Raw genomic sequence first — 19,713 nt, forward strand, 5'->3', positions numbered from 1 at the left:
TATTTATTTCATTTATTTAAATGTTTGTTTACCTTGAGAGACACAGCATGCAGATGAGCAGGGGAGGGGCACAGAGAGAGAAGGAGAATTGCAAGCAGGCTCCGCATTGTCAGCACAGAGCCCAACGTGGGGCTTGACCCCATGAACCACAAGATCATGACCTGAGCCGAAATCAAGACTTGGATTCTTAACTGACCCCCAAGGCGACCCTATTTATTTCACTTTTAAACCGACCCTCACAAAATGGCAAAAGGGCTTAAAGAAACTTCTATCAGGAAAGTAAAATGCCAGGCCATGTTAATGGCAAGGAAACGTAACTTCCAGCATGAACTTTATAGCACTCATGAATGAGAAAAAACACACATCGCATTGGTACCTAAATAGATGTCACTCATCTAAAATTGTATGTATACAGGGTGCCTGGGTGGCTCGGTCCGTTCGGCATCTGACTTCGGCTCAGGTCACAATCTCATGGTTCGTGCATTCAAGCCTCACGTCAGGCTCTGTGCTGACAGCTCAGGCTGACAGCCTGCTTCAGATTTTGTGTCTTCCTGTCTCTCTGCCCCTCTCCCGCTTGCTCTGTCTCTCTCAAAAATAAATAAAAACATTAAAAAAATAAAATAAGATAAAATTGTATCTTACAGAGAGGATGAATGCTCAAACATTGGGGAGATTGGAAGTGCGTGGTCAAACCCTAGCCTGTTTTTCTCTCTGCCTCGGTGACTGGACACGACCATGGACATCTGAGGGAGGGGCCTGAGGTTCATTGTGCCCCCCTGGTAGGAGCCTCGTTCATCACTGGGATCCATGGCACTACACAAGGTCTCCTGCCCTCCCCCCTCCCTCTTACCTTCCATCTCTTGTTTTGTTTTGTTTTGTTTTGTTTTGTTTTGAGAGACAATGGGTGCACACAGATGTACCACACGCACAGTTGCACAAGTGGGGGAGGGTTGGAGAGGTAGAGGGACAGAGGATCCCAAGCAGGCTCTGTGCTGACGGCAGACGGCCCCATATGGGGCTCGAACTCATGAATCGTGAGATTGTGCCCTGAGCTGAATTCAGATGCTTCACAAACTGAGCCCCCCGGGCTCCCCTCATTTTAAATTCTCTCCCTCTTGATTTTTGCCTCTGACTTAATCCTCTGGCAGGGGGCCCTCCCTCCAGGACAGGTTAGGGGTAGGTGTGCCCATGGTGGATGTGCCTAATGATGCAAGAGCAGACACCATTAACTCATTTATATATAAGAATAATTAACTGCTTTCCCAGCGAGGTTGTTGAGATGGTTTATAAAGTAGCGAGCACATCCCAGTCGCTGGGGAGGCCTGGTGGCTTTTACTACACATGTTATGAAACAGCAAGCCAATTTTAACCGCGAATACCCAGTCATTCTTTAATGTGGACCCTGAGCACCTGTCTTGTATAAACATCGCTGAACACTGAGTGGGGCCCCATGCATCTTGTATAAACTGCCACAGAGGATCAAAGCCTTTCCGACCAGCCAGCAGTGTTATCAGAGCAGTTGGATGCAAGGTGTGTGCTCTCGCAGGTGAGGCTGAGGACAGAGTCTGTCCTTGGGGAGGAGATTCAGCACGGGGGGGCCCCCGGGCACCCCTCCTGTGATCTGGGGGGAAGAGACAGAAGGAAGCAAGATGCCAGCATCACCAGGCGGCTCAGTCAGTTAAGTGTCAGGTCAGAGTCTGTTTTGGCTCAGGTCGTGATTGTCAGGTTCCGTGGGTTCAAGCCTTGCATCTGGCTCTGCGCTGGCAGCTCGGAGCCTGCTTGGGATCCTCTGTCTCCTCTCTCTGCCCCTCCTCCGCTTGCACTGTCTCTCTCTCAAAATAAATGGATAAACTTAAAAAAAATAATCTTTTAAGAAAAGTAAATGAGAAGAAACACTATATATATTTTTTCTTCCCTTGTGCAGTTTATTTTTTAATTTTTTTTTAATGTTTATTTATTTTTGAGACAGAGAGAGACAGAGCATGAACGGGGGGAGGGTCAGAGAGAGAGGGAGACACAGAATCTGAAACAGGCTCCAGGCTCTGAGTGGTCAGCACAGAGCCCAACGCGGGGCTCGAACTCATGGACCGCGAGATCATGACCTGAGCCGAAGTCAGATGCTTAACCGACTGAGCCACCCAGGCGCCCCTTCCCTTGTGCAGTTTAGATGCAAATCCACAAGGGCAGTGCTGGGGAGGAAGAATTTTACTCTGCCCTTCGTAGATTCTTCCAGCTGGTCTGAGAGTTAAATTGACATGAGACATATTAACAGGAGAAAATCAAATTTAATTTCGTAGGTACAGGAACACCACATACGTGAGGGGTTCCAGGTCAGAAAGGTAAAACGAGGTATCTATGCCATCCTGAGCTAAGGAGTGGGATGGTGTCCTCAAAGGAGAAGGCAAATCATGGGGCAGTAAGAACATGTTCAGTAATTAGATGTTTGCCCTGCCACACAGATGGGCACTCAGATAAAATTCATCTCTGATAATAACTCTCATTCTGAGAAAGAGCCCTAGTTTAGATCCTTGTAGGTGGTTATGGGAGGGGTGAAAGCTGCTCTTGAGCCTGCGAGGTCTTGTCTGTCTCCAGCTCTAAACAGTCCATGTGCCAAGCTGACCCACTCTGGGGAGGCTTGCTCGGAACCCCTTCAGCAGCATCAGCAGTGCCTGACTGTGACCTTAGTAAAGTAGCAGCTCTTACCCTAGTCAGCCCCAGAGAAGCAGGTGTCCCCCTTTGCCAAGCTCCACCCTGCTCCTGGACAAACTGCAGCGAAGCAGATGGCAGGTGGGAGCAGACAGCTGGCTGCTGGCCTCCTCCTCTCCCTCCCCAAGCAGACAGGAGCCTGGAGGCACCTGGGTGGCTCGGTTGGTTGAGCATCTGACTTCGGCTCAGGTCATGATCTCACGGTTTGGTTCATGAGTTCAAGCCGTGCATGGAGCTCTCTGCTGTCAACACAGAGCCTACGTCGGATCTTCTGTCCCCATCTCTCTGCCCCTACTCTGCTTGTACTCGCTCTCTCTCAAAAATAAACATTAAAAAAATTTTTTTTTTTTTTAAAAGAAGACAGGAGCCTGGAATGGGCATGTGCCAAGCCATCCTTGCTAAATCTGTCAGTCACATGTTGTTGAGAAGGACTGTTCCTGGGGTCAGTGGTGGTGTTTTCACTTTTCTTTTTTTTAACACAGTTTTTCCCAAACTCGTCACACATGCACTGTTGAAAAAGGAAGTAATATGTGTTAACTTCCATTAGGTTGGGTCCATCCCAGCACAGTTTTAGAAATGCCAGGCTGCTGTTATGATTACAGTCCAGGAAGACTCCAAAATTCTAACCACAGCTGTCCTGAAGCAATCTTTTAGTATGAGTTTGGGATCTGAGCACATCAATGGGACACCCAACAGGTTGAGATAGCAGAATAAATCTACATAGTAAAACTGTACAGAATGAGAATCTTAAGTACCTCCCAGAGTGAAGATTCTAACAATCTTAGGAGCAATGGGATGTGTGTGTCTACATACAGACACACACATTTATGGTACGTACATAAATCATCTAGTTGTGTGTGTGTGAGTTTTTTTAAAAGTAATCTCTGTGCCCAGCATGGGGCTTGAACTCATGGCCCCAAGATGAAGAGTTGCACGCTCTCCTGACTGAGCCAGCCAGTTGTGTGTGTGTGTGTGTGTGTGTGTGTGTTTTATTTTGAGACAGAGACAGAGAGCGAGCAGGGGAGGAGCAGAGAGAGAGAGAGAGAGAGAGAGAGAGAGAGAGAGAGATTCCCAAGCAGCCTCCATGCTGTCAGCTCAGAGCCCAATGCGGGGCTGGGATTCACAAACCATGAGATCATGACTTGAGCCGAAACCAGGTGAGCCATTCAGACGCCCCTTAAGAAACTGGAGGAAAGATGTATATAATTTAAATATGTTTAGCTTACATATACGCAGACGCGTATAAGTAATATATGCATTTATGGTTTTTAGAAACTGATGAATAAAATTCATTACATAGCATTTCAACAGACTTGATTTACACATACACATGCATTGAGTATGTAAATAGATATGTGTGTGGCTTTCAGAAACTTAAGAGGAAAGTTTTTTTGTATATAATGTGTATGTATGTATACGTAAAATAGCACAGACTTGAGAGTGGTATAATATTTTACAATATTTTGTTCTTTTGTGGCCACACTTCAAATGAATATGTATGTCGGCTGCCACTGTATTTAACATGGAAGGAGTAACACTTAAAAAGAATGTATTTCTGGGGCGCCTGGGTGGCTCAGTCAGTTAAGCATCCGACTTTGGCTCAGGTCATGATCTCATGGTTCGTGAGTTCGAGCCCCACATTGGGCTCTGTGCTGACAGCTCGGAGCCTGGAGCCTGCTCCGGATTCTATGTCACCCTCTCTCTCTGCCCCTCCCCCATTTGCTGTCTCCATCCCTCAAATAATGAATAAACGTTAAAAAAAAAAAAACAAAACATTTAAAAGGATGTATTTCAGCTCTGTTTCCCAGGGCCATTTCCACTACTCTGCATGAACCTTAGAGGCAATCAGTTCCTGTGAGTCCTTCCTCCTGGACTAGACCACAATGCCATTTTAGGGAAGGTGACATCCAGGACTTAATTTGGGGTTTAATGATAAAGCTTCAAACCCCGGAATGCGTTCTGCCAAAGAGAAGGTCACGATTAGTGCACAGGGCTAGTGAACACTGAGAAGTACGTGGTAAGGAGAGACCATAAGTTGCCAAAAGCGCCTCCTGGAAACAACCCACAAATTCCCCATCTTCCTCCGTTGTTCAGCCCCTGTCCATGTTACACATTCTGTAGGGGGCTTTCCTACATGATTTTTGTGATGCCCGGTAACGTTCATGGTAATCACAAGGAGGGTCTCAAGATGAGGGGTGGTTTAGCGTTTCTGGGCGTTTTGCAGGTGGTGGGTGCCTTGCTGGAGAATAGCTGAGCCCACCCCGAATGAACGCAGAGCTCAACGCACTGAACGCTATGTCACCATCGATAATACAACAGGAAAACTGAACGGTGGATTCTGGGGCCCCAAGGCCTCTCCTCCCCATATGGCTAAGAGGAGAACCTTTCCGTGAGCACCATGTTGCCTGTCCCAGTGGCCCGATTTGCATGGAGATGCTTCTTCCTTGATTCAGGGTTCTCATGACTGAGCTTTGGTCTTTATGTTCAGTCCTGGAGAATGAGTCTTTGCTTGCTGATGCCTGAATGACTGCGTCGTGCCCTAGTTCTGTGGGAGTCGAGAATTTTCCAGCAATGGTCTCTCCACTGGGCTGTTCCTCTATAGAGAGCCGAGTGAGACGGCATACCCAGTTTTGGGTGAGGGTTCCTCTGTGATGCCTCTGATGGGCAGACCAGTCAGAGCTGGGCCGTTGTCCCTAGTCGGTAACCTTGCCTGGAACATATTCTTCCTGCTGTGCGGAAAAGAGGGCTGGTGCTAAGAGAGGCTGAGTGCTTTCCTGAGGTCACACAGCTATCCGGTGCTAGAGTCAGAACTGAATTCATATCCCCTCATTCTGAGGGGATATTTATTGTAGTGCTGTACTACATTGAGAGCATTGGTCGAGGGGCAAAGAAGTAAAGTGTCAGGGGAATCTTCGATGGAGGTAGCCATAGTCGGGCCCTGTGGGATCTGGGCCCTGTAGCAGGGAAGGAGAAAGACACATGAGAGGTTTGCAGATGGCTTGCTCTTTGGGACTTCTGCTTGGGAGGACCTCTTTCGAGGAGGACGAGGAGGGGGCTCCTATAGGAGCAGGCACCACTACCCCTGTCTCAGGAGTTGTGGATGGACAGGAATCGGCTGGGTGGCTCCCAAGAACCCGTGAAGATGCCCTTCAGAGGGAGGGTCCGTCTCCAGTCTGCCACCTGCAGCCATGTCTCAAATAGGACCCTTGAGAAGGGACCTTTCTGTCCCTGTGGCCCCACCTTGCCCTGCACACTCCAAGCCACAGGACTGTGGCAGCAGCTGGGGCAGGGTGCTGGGTCATAAATGAGAAAGCCAGCAGCCACCCTCCAGGACCACCAAGACCATGCTTTTGCTGGGGGGGGGGGGGGGGGGCTCATGTGGGAATTAAACCTGTAGAGTTTCAGCATTGCCGTAGACATTTCTTGGTGAGCTTTAAAGCATTCATTGACTGGAAGCATCCCGGGGTGTGCTGGAGTTTTGACCACTAGCTCGTATGAAACCTCTATCCCATGTGCAAGTTTTATGGAGTCCCCAGGAGACCAGACATCACCCCGTGACAATGTGTGGGTCGTGCTTATTCACAATAAGATATTGTTTCAGATTTCGGTGCGATATCATCTCGGGTTACCGTTAAGAATGGGAACTATGTTAGCACCTGCTGCATTATGTATGAATTCAGTGGGTGCCTACCAGGAGCCAGAGGCACACAAAATAATTACAAATGGGCAATGTTTTATTTATAGAGGTGGGATAATGAGCACAACTACTCAGAGTTCGGCTTTACCTTTTTTCTTCTTGTACACAAAACACGATGAATGATGTGAGGGGAGAAGGCAATCCTGGAAGCTGTTTTTCTTGAGGTTTGGTTTCCCCCAAGATATGGGAGATGAGAGTCCCTGCCCCTTTCATCAGTGTTGAGGGCACACGTACCTGCTCGCCACCCATGAAGCCTGCTGCCGTCCTTGCTCAGTGCCCGAGCCTTGGTGTTGGCGATGGGCATGAATTCCTCGGGGCCCCGTGTGCCGTGTAGGCGGCTGGAACTCACCTAACAGACAGGCTTGGAGGGCCTGTGTGCATCAGGATGTGTACAGAGCATTCAAAACATCACCGTCGCCCGCGTCCCCAGGTCTTACTGCTGGAAGAACACGTCAGCACTTGTCCGCCCCCCTCCCGTAGCTCTGTTTCCTTGTCCCGCACTGACACATGAGGAATGCTGGCTGAACGTCTGGGGTTTCATTTCCCCCCGCCCCCCGCCCCTGCCAGCCGGTCAGTAAGGGTTGCAGGGAAGCATTCAGACCCAATACGTGTTCTGAACGAAGTGAGACCTAGCACGTGAATACTCAGCTGGGGTCAGGAAGGGCAGTCTCCCTCTGATTTATATGTGAAACATGCGGGGTGGGAGGGAAGACAAGGGGAGAGATACGTGCAGTTAAATAACTTTTCTATGATCGATTCGCCAATCACCCCGCGATGACTGTCTGGCCGTACCTGGGCTGTCTCGTGATTATTCACAGCCCGGGAGCTCTGGGCTGGGTCCTGTCCAGCATGGCTCCTTCAAAAGCTGTGTGAGGTCCTTGGACGGAAGGTACAGTGTCAGAGTCTCCTGGCGAGAGAGCACCCTGTGGGGAAGCCTCAGAAGAACTGGTGAGTTGGATTGCTTTTTGATTTTGGTTTTGTTTTGTTTTGGATCTTCTGTGGGAATAATGAAAGTTGGTACACTCCTACCTGTTGTGTTACAGTTTTTAAAAAACGTGTAGGACCGCCTGGGAGGCTCAGTCAGTTAAGCGTCTGACTCTTGATTTTTTGGCTCAGGTCACGGTCTTGAGGTTCATGAGGTCGAGACCCTCATTGGACTCCATGTTTACAGTGCGGAGCCTGCTTGCTATTCTCTGTCTCCTTCTCTCTCTGCTCCTCCCCACTCCTCTCTCTCTCTCTCTCTCTCTCTCTGCCCCTCTTCCACTCACACCCACTCTCCCCATCACAAAATAAAATTAAAAAAAAAAAAAAACCTGTAGAACCACCTACAAGAATTCATCTGTTTTCATTTTCATCTGCCCTGAAACAGGGAGGTCTTTAGGGAGAAGAAACTGATTGCCAAATAGTCTTTCTTTCTTTCTGGATTAAAGTGGTGGTTTGAAAACACACGCTTGATAAAAAGAATAATGGAGAGCCCAGAGGCAAGAAACCCAAGAGGAAATGAGCAAATAAAGAGGTGCATTTTGTGCTGTGCTTAAGTCAGAAGAGAAATTGAATTAACCTTATATAACAAAATATTAGGACCTGTGCTTCTGGGTTAGATAGAATGCGTGTAAATAAGATATATGTGCCATGAAGCACATGCCGTGAAATATTGGTATTCGTGTAAGCTTGCAAGTCATTGCTTTCCTAAAGAGTAAATTTGAGGCATAGTCAAGAGCGGTTCTGCTCTTGTTTTAAGCTTTTTTAAATTTTGACATATTTATCTTTCATTTTAAGTGTACGACTACAAAATAATCTCTCATGAGCCCCTTGCATTGGTGTTTGGAAAAAAAAAAAAAAAGGCAGAACACAGCTGATCCCAATTAGTAGATCCATTGCTTAACAGGCTGCAATGGTCTTGCTTTGGGTGGGGGCTTCATTACCCCAGTGTTGGACATTATGTCCAGCTGTGTAGACTGTCTTTGCAAAGGAGGAGGGTTAAGCAATGAATGGCAGGTGGCTGAGAAATTGACCGCTCTTTATTCTGAAGATTGGTATCAGTTACGGGAGATAAGCATCCGGAACAACGTGACCTTTGCAATGCCTGCCATACGTAATCTACCCATCATGGGTCAACAAAAATGCGTGATTTCCTTTTTTTCCCCAAAGAGGGGTGCTAGGACTTGGACATAATGTCTTTCGGATAAACCTTCCATGTCGTTCTCTGAGTGAATGATCCTAGTTAATTACAACGTTCCGTACTTGCTTACTTCTTACGCAGGTAGCCACATTTGTCACATATGCGTTGATTTCATCCTCTAAGTTAACCCTTGCAGGTTGAATTTGAGGGCCGATGAGAAGACTTGTCACTGGAGATGACGTCACTAAAAATGGTGAAATGCTTGTCAAAAGATTATTCCATCCTACAGTTATTTACGATAGGCACTTTTTGTCTCTACAAATGCATGATAGCACCTGACAGACTATCCCTATGAATTGGTGTCTACAGTGACACTAATATTTATCAAGTGAGAAATTGCCCCATTTTCATTTATACTGAGATTAAAACATAATGACGGATGATATCAGGATCCAGAAATGTAAATGCTTTCAGTGCATTAAAAAAAAACACAAAAAAACGCTCCTTCTATTTACATTTAAAACTAAAGAATAAATGTCAGGCATTGCTTAAAAGGCTCATTGAAATATGGGGCACCTGGGTGGCTCTGTTGGTTGGGTGTCCAACTTCAGCTCAGGTCATGATCTCATGATTTGTGGGTTCAAGCCCCGCGTCGGGCTCTGTGCTGACAGCTCGGAGCCTGAAACCTGCTTCCAATTCTGTGTCTCCCTCTCTCTCTGCCCCTCCTCAGCTCACACTCTGTCTCTTTCAAAAATAAATAAATGCTAAAAAATATATATATTTAAAAAAAAAAAGGCTGATTGAAATAAACATTAAAAGTTTCTGGGAAAAACTCTAAAAACTCTTCTCCAGAGCACTCTCTATCTCTATTGTTTTGTTTGTATCTTGTCCTCTCATTAAAATTCCTACCTTGTTTGGAAATTAACCCTGTAAAACTTGGCTGCTGAGTCAACAATCCCTTACCTAGCACCCTTGGGATTCAGGTAATGAAATATGTTGCAATCGTGAAACACAAGTCCAGTCTTACCCGGAGGGTTGTCCACGTGGGAAAACACTCTGTGTAAATACTGCGGGTGCCAATGTCAATAATAATTAAGTGCTTATTACGAGGAGGAAGTGCAGGCCAGAGAGTCACTTTGGGCTCAGTGTAGCGCCTTTGACTTTCCACTCCGGCAGAAAGCATGGAGGTGAGGCAGAGGGGGTCCAGGGTCCTCTGTTCCTCTTAGTGGCTCCAGGACTGGGGGATGTCTCATCCAGAGACAGACGCAGGACTGGGATGTCCCCTTTTGCAAGTAATGTGTCCACCCCGGGGTTTCTCGGTTGCAGCCCTGGAAGGTTCATTGCCATAGGGACTGACCTGTCTTTGCAGGATGTTTACTCTCTACCCATCAGCATCCTGTTCAGCATGGACAGGTTTTCTCAGCGCCTGGTGTCTTGACTCCTTTCCAAGTGCCCCTGCCACCTTACAGATACACAGCTCTTTGTCCATAACCAACAAGAACAAAGACAAAAGGATGGGAAGCCAGGCTCTTGGGGAAACTTATTTTTGGCAGTTCTGCACCAATGGACGCAGAACCGATGTAAAGTTGAACGTTTTTATCCCATGGAATGCTGCAAGACTGTTCATATGTGTGTCTGCAGGTTGCCATCCAGAACTTCGGTCAGGCGGTGTTATGTAACACACGATATACTCACATTATGCTGTCTCGTGTGTGTATATGCATTATGTATTCTACTAATCACTTTGCAATATGTATACATAACCAGTCATTATGTTGTTAGATATGGTATGGCAATTATAGCTCAGTAAACCTGGAATATGTCTTTAACAATCAATAAAACTGGAATACAGATGTCTGTATGTGCCAAAGTTTTACTGAGATACAACTGACATACAGCATCCTGGGAGTTTAAGCTGGACGATGTGGCGATTTGTTATTTGACATATCAAATATATTTCCAATGTGATAGTTAAAAAAAATTTTTTTTAGCATTTGTTTATTTTTAAGAGACAGAGTGTGAGTGGGGGAGGCACTGAGAGAGAGAGAGGGAGACACAGAATCGGAAGCAGGCTCCAGACTCTGAGCTGTCAGCACGGAGCCCGACGCGGGGCTTGAACTCATGGACCGTGAGATCATGACCTGAGCTGAAATCGGCCGCTTATGTGACTGAGCCATCCAGGCACCCCCCAATGTGCTATTTGATATGTCAAATATATATCCAATGTGATAATTGATAATCAAATATATATCGACATATCATATACTTGATATTTTATATATTGCAAAGTGATCAGTGCAATAAGTTTTGTTAACATCTGTCACCTCACACAGTTGCAGATTTTTCTTTCTTCCCATTATGAAGTGGTCTCATACAACGAGTGTTCTAGAGAAAACAGCAGTGTCCGTTATGAGGGTCAGAGACGGTCCTGGGGACAGCTTAACTTGGAAGCAGTGTGCATACTTTCAATAAATTTGTTTTGATTTTTTAAAAAATTACCTTCTAAAACCCAAAAAGAAATTTTTGAATTCTGAAATACTAACTTGGCCCCAAAGCTTGTGTTTCGAGACAGTATACCTGTGCTTGTCATTGCAAACAGGGAAGAGTTCATGTTGAGCCCGTTGTGACTTTGAACCATCAGATGATGGTTGTTCCAGGTGGGGTTTCCCATTTACGGTATCAGACTATGTTCCCATATCCCCTCAGAGGCACCTTCTACCACTAAAAACCTCACGATTTTTCTAAGTTCTGCAAACTTTGCGACAAGGGGAGAATAGTCAGAAACCTCCATTCAGCCAGAAAAGTAGGGCAGAATTTCTGTGTCTTTTGGCCACTGTCCCTGATGAGAAGCAGCTTCTGACCCCTCCTCCCCAGCCCATGCACCTGGGAGGCAAAGAACACTTATTCAAATCTACTGGGGGTCACAATGGCCCAACCTGGGATCCTAAACCAAACGGCATGTCTTGACTTTGGAAAGGCCACCTGTTTGATTCCATCCATTAAGAACAAATACCAGGGCATTTGTGGCTCAGTCGATTAAGCGTCTGACTCTTGATCCCAGGGTCGTAGAATTGAGCCCCATGTTGGCTCAGCATGGAGCCTGCCTGGGATTCTCTCTCTCTTTCTCTCTCTCTCTCTCTCTCTCTCTCTGTCTCTCTCTGTCTGTCTCTCCCTCTCTCCTTCTCTCTGCCCCTCTCCCCCACTCACACACTCTTTCTCTCTCTAAAATGAAAAAAAAATGTATTAAAAAAGAAGTATTGGGGAGCCTGGGTGGCTCAGTTAAGCATCTGACTCTTGGTTTCGGCTCAGGTCGTGATCTCACAGTTTGTGAGTTCAAGCCCCTCATCAGGCTCTGCACTGACAGCACAGAGCCTGCTTGGGATTCTCTCACTCCCTCTGTCCCTCTCTCCGCCCCCCCCCCCCCATGCCGCAAAATAGCTAAACTTAAAATTAGCAGAACGGAGCTTTGACTTAAGCAGACTTCTCCACCTCAACAGGACTCATAGTTTGGGGCAGATCATTCTCTGTTGCCATGCATGGTCTTGTGCATCATCAGATGTTCAGTCGCATCCCTGGCCTGTACCCAGTGGATGCCAGGAGCGCAGCCCTCAAGCTGTGACGACCAGAAGTGTCTCCAGACATTGCCAAGTGTCCCCTGGAAGGGAAAGGTACCCCTAGTTGACAAGCAGTGGTTTGCCTGATGCTATACTGTGCGATGAGCCCTATTTTACAGGTGGGAAAAGCAAACCTGTGCTCTATAGATGGCGTCACGGTCAAGAGCTTTTGTGTCCCACTGTATTGTCACATACCCCACGTGTGGCTCATCCAGAGAGCTGTGAGAAGCCTTCTAAGCTGAATCTAATAACTCACATGTTATTGAGAAGCTGAGTCACGATAGTCAGCAAGGTGAACTGATTTCTAGGGGTTTCTACTTCCATTTAGCCCCAGTGACGAATTCGTGAATCGAGAAGGTTACAGTGGTAGCTGTCTAGAGCTGGGCAGATGGCTCCGGAGCTTTTTGGCTGTCAGTGACAAACCCAGTGCCTCATGGCCCATAAATAAACCTCAGCTTTGGTATCTCTTGTAATGTTTTTATTTTTTATTGAGTTGACATTCGTATAGCATACAAATAACCATTGTAAAGGATGCAATTTGTGCATTCAGCCACTGCCTCTCTAGTTCTAGAACTTTCTAAATCATTCCTCCAAAACCCTCCTTCCCCTTCTCCTTGGCCCTTGGTAACCACAAACGTCCTTTCTGTCTCTGTGTATTTGCTTATTGAGGACATTTCCTTTAAATGGAGTCATACACTATGTGGCCTTTTGCGGCTGGATTCTTCCCCTCAGCATCGTATTTTCAAGGTTCATCCATATAGTAGCAGGTGTCAGAACTTCATTCCATTTAATGGCTGAATCATATTCTATTTTATGGACAGAAAGGGATTTTCTAGTTGCATGTGTGGGAAGGTCACAGAATCAAAGGAGAAGCTTCAGAATCCAGGACTGGCTGCCTTAAACACAAGCTGAAATTCTTTGTAAGTCTGATGGACATCAGACCTGTCTCTACAGGTTTGTGCCTTCTGATGGAGGCAAACCCCACTGTATTGAAAATAGTTGTTTTGGGGGGCATCCCGGTGGCTCAGTCGGTTAAGTGTCTGACTTCAGCTCAGGTCATGATCTCACGGCTTGTGGGTTCAAGCCCCGCGTCGGGCTCTGTGCTGACAGCTCAGAGCCTGGAGCCTGCTTCGGATTCTGTGTCTCCCTCTCTCTCTGCCCCTCCCCTGCTTGCGCTCTGTCTCTCTCAAAAATAAATAAGCATTTAAAAAAAATTTAAAAGAGAAAATAGTTGCTTTTGCATCCTGGTTAAGTTCTGTGGTGTTAGGAGAATTTTATGTGTAATTGGGGCTGGGTACCATGGCTGTTATCCTTGGCTGCATTCCAAATTACCACAACTGTAAGGGCTCACAATGCCACCCGTCGATTATCTCACAGTATCTGTAGCTCAGGTGTCTGGACATGGCTTACCTGGGGACTCCGCTCGGAGTGTTACAAGGCTACATCGAAGTGTTGGCCACAGTTGTGTTCTCATCTAGAAGAGAGAGGGATCCCCTTCCAAGCTCATTCAAGGTGTGAGCAAATCTTGTAGTTCTTTGTGTTTGTGGGACTGCGGCCCTTAGTCCCCAGGAACCGCCCCTCCCTATTGGCATTTCACACCGTGACTGTTTCATCGAGACCTGCAGGAGAGCGTCTCTTTTGTTAGGAATCTGTTTTCAAGTGCTCACCTGATTAGGCCAGGCCCACCCCTGATAGCGCCCCTTTCGATAAGCACCGAGTCAACTGACTGGGGACCTCAAACACAGATGCAGCGTCCATTTACTTTTGCCATATCCTGTTGGTTAGGACATCACAGGTACCCTCACATTCAAGAAGAGAGGATCACACAAAGCGGTGAGTACTAGGGGCTGAAAGCTGGGGAGGCTCTCTTAGAATTCTTCCTGAAAAGGGGCCTTTTTGTGGGCAGAGCTGGGGGCCTAAATACGGTGTAGAACATACGTTGCGTCCCAGGAACCAAACGACCTAGTTCCCTGCACTCATTTGGAGGAACTGACGTCTGTGCCAAGGTTGTTAGTGTTGGTGCGAATTAGATCGTTGTAGCATCGTTTATTTCCATTTGACGGTAATGAAAGCACGGGGTACCCAACGTAGCTGAGTGGTTCGTGGTGTGCAGCCAGAACCCCCTAGTATTTGTGGCAGTGCTATCCTTATCTTGCTCAAGAACGTATCTGGGGGCTGGTGATGCCTCTAAAAACGTGCAGTGATCAGGAAGTGTCGCCCAGCAGGCTTGACGAGGTCTGTGTGGACTGCCCTCGCCTTTCTGTGCATGCAGGGGACCCCACAGCCATCTGCCGGCCACCACCCTCGGTGTGGGGCTCGCCCTGGAGCCCACGGGCCATGCAGTGGATGGGCTCACTCACCGATTGGGAATAGTTGTATGCTAGCACCCTGCTTCTTGTCCCTCCTTCTGCCCTTCCCCCGAACGTCTGCTGGGATAGAGGCTCGCGTCCCCACGCCACACCTGGGGGTTGCGGTCCCCACCAGCCGTGGCCGAGAGCCTGCTTGCACTCACACTAGGGGCTGGGCGCTTGGGCATGTCTCAATTTCAGGACGTCACATCACACGATCAGACTTGATAACACAGGCCTGTTTGTTTTAAATAAACTTCTGCTTCAATGCATCTGTAACACTTTTCCATCGGGGTGAACTTCACACAAAGTACAATCAACCCCTGTAAAGAGGGCAACTCAGAGACATTTCGTGCATTCAACCCCTGCCCCTCTAGTCCTAGAACTTTCTACATTGTTCCTCCCACACCCTCACGCCCCCTCCCCTCAGCCCTCGGGAACCACAAATGTCCTTTCTGTGTCTGTGCGTGCACTTGTCTGGACATTTCCTGTAAGTGCATTCACAGGCTGTGTGAGTGGCTTTCTCGCATGGGGCGTGATGCGTTCACGGTTTGCCTGTGTGACGGCACACGTCAGTCTTTTGTCCCACTGTATGGCTGAATCCTGTTCTAGTTTATGGATACGTTGGATGCTGTTTGTGGACATATGGACGGACACGTGGGCCGCTTCCACCTTTCGGCTGTTGTGAATACTACAGTTCTCCACGCGGATGTACAAGGGGCACGTGGGTGTATAGGTAGCTGTTGGAGACCCTGCTGTGCACGGGGCACACGGGTGTATAGGTAGCTGTTTGTTGGAGACCCTGCTGTGCACGGGGCACGCGGGTGTATAGGTAGCTGTTGGAGACCCTGCTGTGCACGGGGCACGCGGGTGTATAGGTAGCTGTTGGAGACCCTGCTGTGCACGGGGCACGCGGGTGTATAGGTAGCTGTTGGAGACCCTGCTGTGCACGGGGCACGCGGGTGTATAGGTAGCTGTTGGAGACCCTGCTGTGCACGGGGCACGCAGGTGTATAGGTAGCTGTTGGAGACCCTGCTGTGCATGGGGCACGCGGGTGTATAGGTAACTGTTCGAGGCCTTGCTCCATACGGGGCACACGGGTGTATAGGTAACTGTTTGCGACCCTGCTGTGCATGGGGCACGCGGGTGTATAGGTAGCTGTTGGAGACCCTGCTGTGCACAGGGCACGCGGGTGTATAGGTAGCTGTTGGAGACCCTGCTGTGCTCGGGGCACGCAGGTGTATAGGTAGCTGTTTGAGACCCTGCTGTGCACGGGGCACGCGGGTGTATAGGTAGCTGTTGGAGACCCTGCTGTGCACGGGGCACGCGGGTGTATAGGTAACTGTTCGAGGCCTTGCTCCATACGGGGCACACGGGTGTATAGGTAACTGTTTGCGACCCTGCTGTGCACGGGGCACGCGGGTGTATAGGTAGCTGTTGGAGACCCTGCTGTGCACGGGGCACGCGGGTGTATAGGTAGCTGTTGGAGACCCTGCTGTGCACGGGGCACGCGGGTGTATAGGTAGCTGTTGGAGACCCTGCTGTGCACGGGGCACGCGGGTGTATAGGTAGCTGCTGGAGACCCTGCTGTGCACGGGGCACGCGGGTGTATAGGTAGCTGTTTGTTGGAGACCCTGCTGTGCACGGGGCACGCGGGTGTATAGGTAGCTGTTTGTTGGAGACCCTGCTGTGCACGGGGCACGCGGGTGTATAGGTAGCTGTTTGTTGGAGACCCTGCTGTGCACGGGGCATGCGGGTGTATAGGTAGCTGTTGGAGACCCTGCTGTGCACGGGGCACGCGGGTGTATAGGTAGCTGTTGGAGACCCTGATGTGCACGGGGCACGCGGGTGTATAGGCAGCTGTTGGAGACCCTGCTGTGCACGGGGCACGCGGATGTATAGGTAGCTGTTGGAGACCCTGCTGTGCACGGGGCACGCGGGTGTATAGGTAGCTGTTTGTCGGAGACCCTGCTGTGCACGGGGCACGCGGGTGTATAGGTAGCTGTTGGAGACCCTGCTGTGCATGGGGCACGCGGGTGTATAGGTAACTGTTCGAGGCCTTGCTCCATACGGGGCACACGGGTGTATAGGTAACTGTTTGCGACCCTGCTGTGCACGGGGCACGCGGGTGTATAGGTAACTGTTCGAGGCCTTGCTCCATACGGGGCACACGGGTGTATAGGTAACTGTTTGCGACCCTGCTGTGCACGGGGCACGCGGGTGTATAGGTAGCTGTTTGTTGGAGACCCTGCTGTGCACGGGGCATGCGGGTGTATAGGTAGCTGTTGGAGACCCTGCTGTGCACGGGGCACGCGGGTGTATAGGTAGCTGTTGGAGACCCTGCTGTGCACGGGGCACGCGGGTGTATAGGCAGCTGTTGGAGACCCTGCTGTGCACGGGGCACGCGGATGTATAGGTAGCTGTTGGAGACCCTGCTGTGCACGGGGCACGCGGGTGTATAGGTAGCTGTTTGTCGGAGACCCTGCTGTGCACGGGGCACGCGGGTGTATAGGTAGCTGTTGGAGACCCTGCTGTGCATGGGGCACGCGGGTGTATAGGTAACTGTTCGAGGCCTTGCTCCATACGGGGCACACGGGTGTATAGGTAACTGTTTGCGACCCTGCTGTGCACGGGGCACGCGGGTGTATAGGTAGCTGTTGGAGACCCTGCTGTGCACGGGGCACGCGGGTGTATAGGTAGCTGTTGGAGACCCTGCTGTGCACGGGGCACGCGGGTGTATAGGTAGCTGTTGGAGACCCTGCTGTGCACGGGGCACGCGGGTGTATAGGTAGCTGTTGGAGACCCTGCTGTGCACGGGGCACGCGGGTGTATAGGTAGCTGTTGGAGACCCTGCTGTGCACGGGGCACGCGGGTGTATAGGTAGCTGTTGGAGACCCTGCTGTGCACGGGGCACGCGGGTGTATAGGTAGCTGTTGGAGACCCTGCTGTGCACGGGGCACGCGGGTGTATAGGTAGCTGTTGGAGACCCTGCTGTGCACGGGGCACGCGGGTGTATAGGTAGCTGTTGGAGACCCTGCTGTGCACGGGGCACGCGGGTGTATAGGTAGCTGTTGGAGACCCTGCTGTGCACGGGGCACGCGGGTGTATAGGTAGCTGTTGGAGACCCTGCTGTGCACGGGGCACGCGGGTGTATAGGTAGCTGTTGGAGACCCTGCTGTGCTCGGGGCACGCGGGTGTATAGGTAGCTGTTCGAGACCCTGCTGTGCATGGGGCACGCGGGTGTATAGGTAACTGTTCGAGGCCTTGCTCCATACGGGGCACACGGGTGTATAGGTAACTGTTTGCGACCCTGCTGTGCACGGGGCACGCGGGTGTATAGGTAGCTGTTGGAGACCTGCTGTGCACGGGGCACGCGGGTGTAGAGGCAGCTGTTGGAGACCCTGCTGTGCACGGGGCACGCGGGTGTAGAGGCAGCTGTTGGAGACCCTGCTGTGCACGGGGCACGCGGGTGTAGAGGCAGCTGTTGGAGACCCTGCTGTGCACGGGGCACGCGGGTGTAGAGGCAGCTGTTGGAGACCCTGCTGTGCACGGGGCACGCGGGTGTAGAGGCAGCTGTTGGAGACCCTGCTGTGCACGGGGCACGCGGGTGTAGAGGCAGCTGTTGGAGACCCTGCTGTGCACGGGGCACGCGGGTGTAGAGGCAGCTGTTGGAGACCCTGCTGTGCACGGGGCACGCGGGTGTAGAGGCAGCTGTTGGAGACCCTGCTGTGCACGGGGCACGCGGGTGTAGAGGCAGCTGTTGGAGACCCTGCTGTGCTCGGGTACGCGGGTGTAGAGGTAGCTGTTGGAGACCCTGCTGTGCACGGGGCACGCGGGTGTATAGGTAGCTGTTGGAGACCCTGCTGTGCACGGGGCACGCGGGTGTAGAGGCAGCTGTTGGAGACCCTGCTGTGCACGGGGCACGCGGGTGTATAGGTTGCTGTTGGAGACCCTGCTGTGCACGGGGCACGCGGGTGTATAGGTTGCTGTTGGAGACCCTGCTGTGCACGGGGCACGCGGGTGTAGAGGCAGCTGTTGGAGACCCTGCTGTGCACGGGGCACGCGGGTGTAGAGGCAGCTGTTGGAGACCCTGCTGTGCACGGGGCACGCGGGTGTATAGGTAGCTGTTGGAGACCCTGCTGTGCACGGGGCACGCGGGTGTAGAGGCAGCTGTTGGAGACCCTGCTGTGCACGGGGCACGCGGGTGTAGAGGCAGCTGTTGGAGACCCTGCTGTGCACGGGGCACGCGGGTGTATAGGTTGCTGTTGGAGACCCTGCTGTGCACGGGGCACGCGGGTGTAGAGGTAGCTGTTGGAGACCCTGCTGTGCACGGGGCACGCGGGTGTAGAGGTTGCTGTTGGAGACCCTGCTGTGCACGGGGCACGCAGGTGTATAGGTTACTGTTGGAGACCCTACGGCCAGCTCCCCTGGGTGCATCCTCATACACGGCATTGCTGTGTCATCTGGCACGTCCATTCGACTCTTTGAGCAGTTCCTGTGCTGGTTTGCACCGTGTGTTTCAATAGCCGTTCGGTCTTGAGGCCCTCGTCTTCGAGGGTCTCGTCTGAGCAGCCCTGAGAGGCAGAATTACAGCATCTCCTGTCTGAACTTGTGTTGAGGAGACGTGCGTTCAGCTGTGGAAGAGCGTTGGCAAAACCTCGGCATGTATTATCAGCATTGCTGAGACTTGTTTCTGTCTGCCCTGCAGCTTATTAGGAAAGGCAGGAGCCAAGGTGTAAACAAATGGGACAGGAAGGCCCAGCAACCGGTCGGTCACTGATGCGCAGTTTCTCATGGTTCCAAGGTCGTCAGATGACACCCTCGGGCAGGCCCAGGGCCCAGGCGTACCATCCCGATCCATCCTGACGTGGCCCCAGCTGGGCACTACCTCTTGGTGGCTCGCCTCCCAGTCTTGAAAATCCACGGGGCCGGCATGGGGTCCCTGCATGCACGGGGTCTCCTGGGATGCCTTTCCCTCCTGCCTGTTCCCCAAGCCGGGTCAGCTGCCTTTCTGTTGGTGCCTGGCTTCTTGCATCACTCTTCTGCTGCTCCCCCTGCAGTGTGTCACCTCTCCCTTGGTCTGGGGACAGAACTACAGGTTCTGACTTCCAGAGGACAGACCCAGGGGACCATGAGCTTACGGTATTCAAGCCCCAGCTGTATCAGGGACGTTATGTTGGGGTTTACTGTTCTATTTTAGACCTCACCTCTGACGCCCGTTTCCTC

The 19,713-nt window shown here is 50.6% G+C and overlaps 1 protein-coding gene across 3 annotated transcripts in view; it reads left to right on the top strand.

The window, feature by feature from the left end:
- STS (steroid sulfatase) overlaps positions 1-19,713 on the top strand; it is a 158,123-nt gene that overhangs the window by 6,415 nt on the left and 131,995 nt on the right. The window contains exon 1 of one of the 3 annotated variants that reach the window (XM_058714425.1): positions 7,244-7,351. The exons of the other annotated variants lie outside the window; for them this stretch is intronic. The gene's annotated coding sequence lies outside the window, so the exon portion shown is untranslated. Of the gene's footprint in view, positions 1-7,243; positions 7,352-19,713 lie in introns of those variants that run through there. 3 annotated transcript variants of the gene reach the window in all.

This window comes from Neofelis nebulosa, chromosome X (genome assembly GCF_028018385.1).
Source record: "Neofelis nebulosa isolate mNeoNeb1 chromosome X, mNeoNeb1.pri, whole genome shotgun sequence".
Classification (NCBI taxonomy): Eukaryota; Metazoa; Chordata; class Mammalia; order Carnivora; family Felidae; genus Neofelis; species Neofelis nebulosa.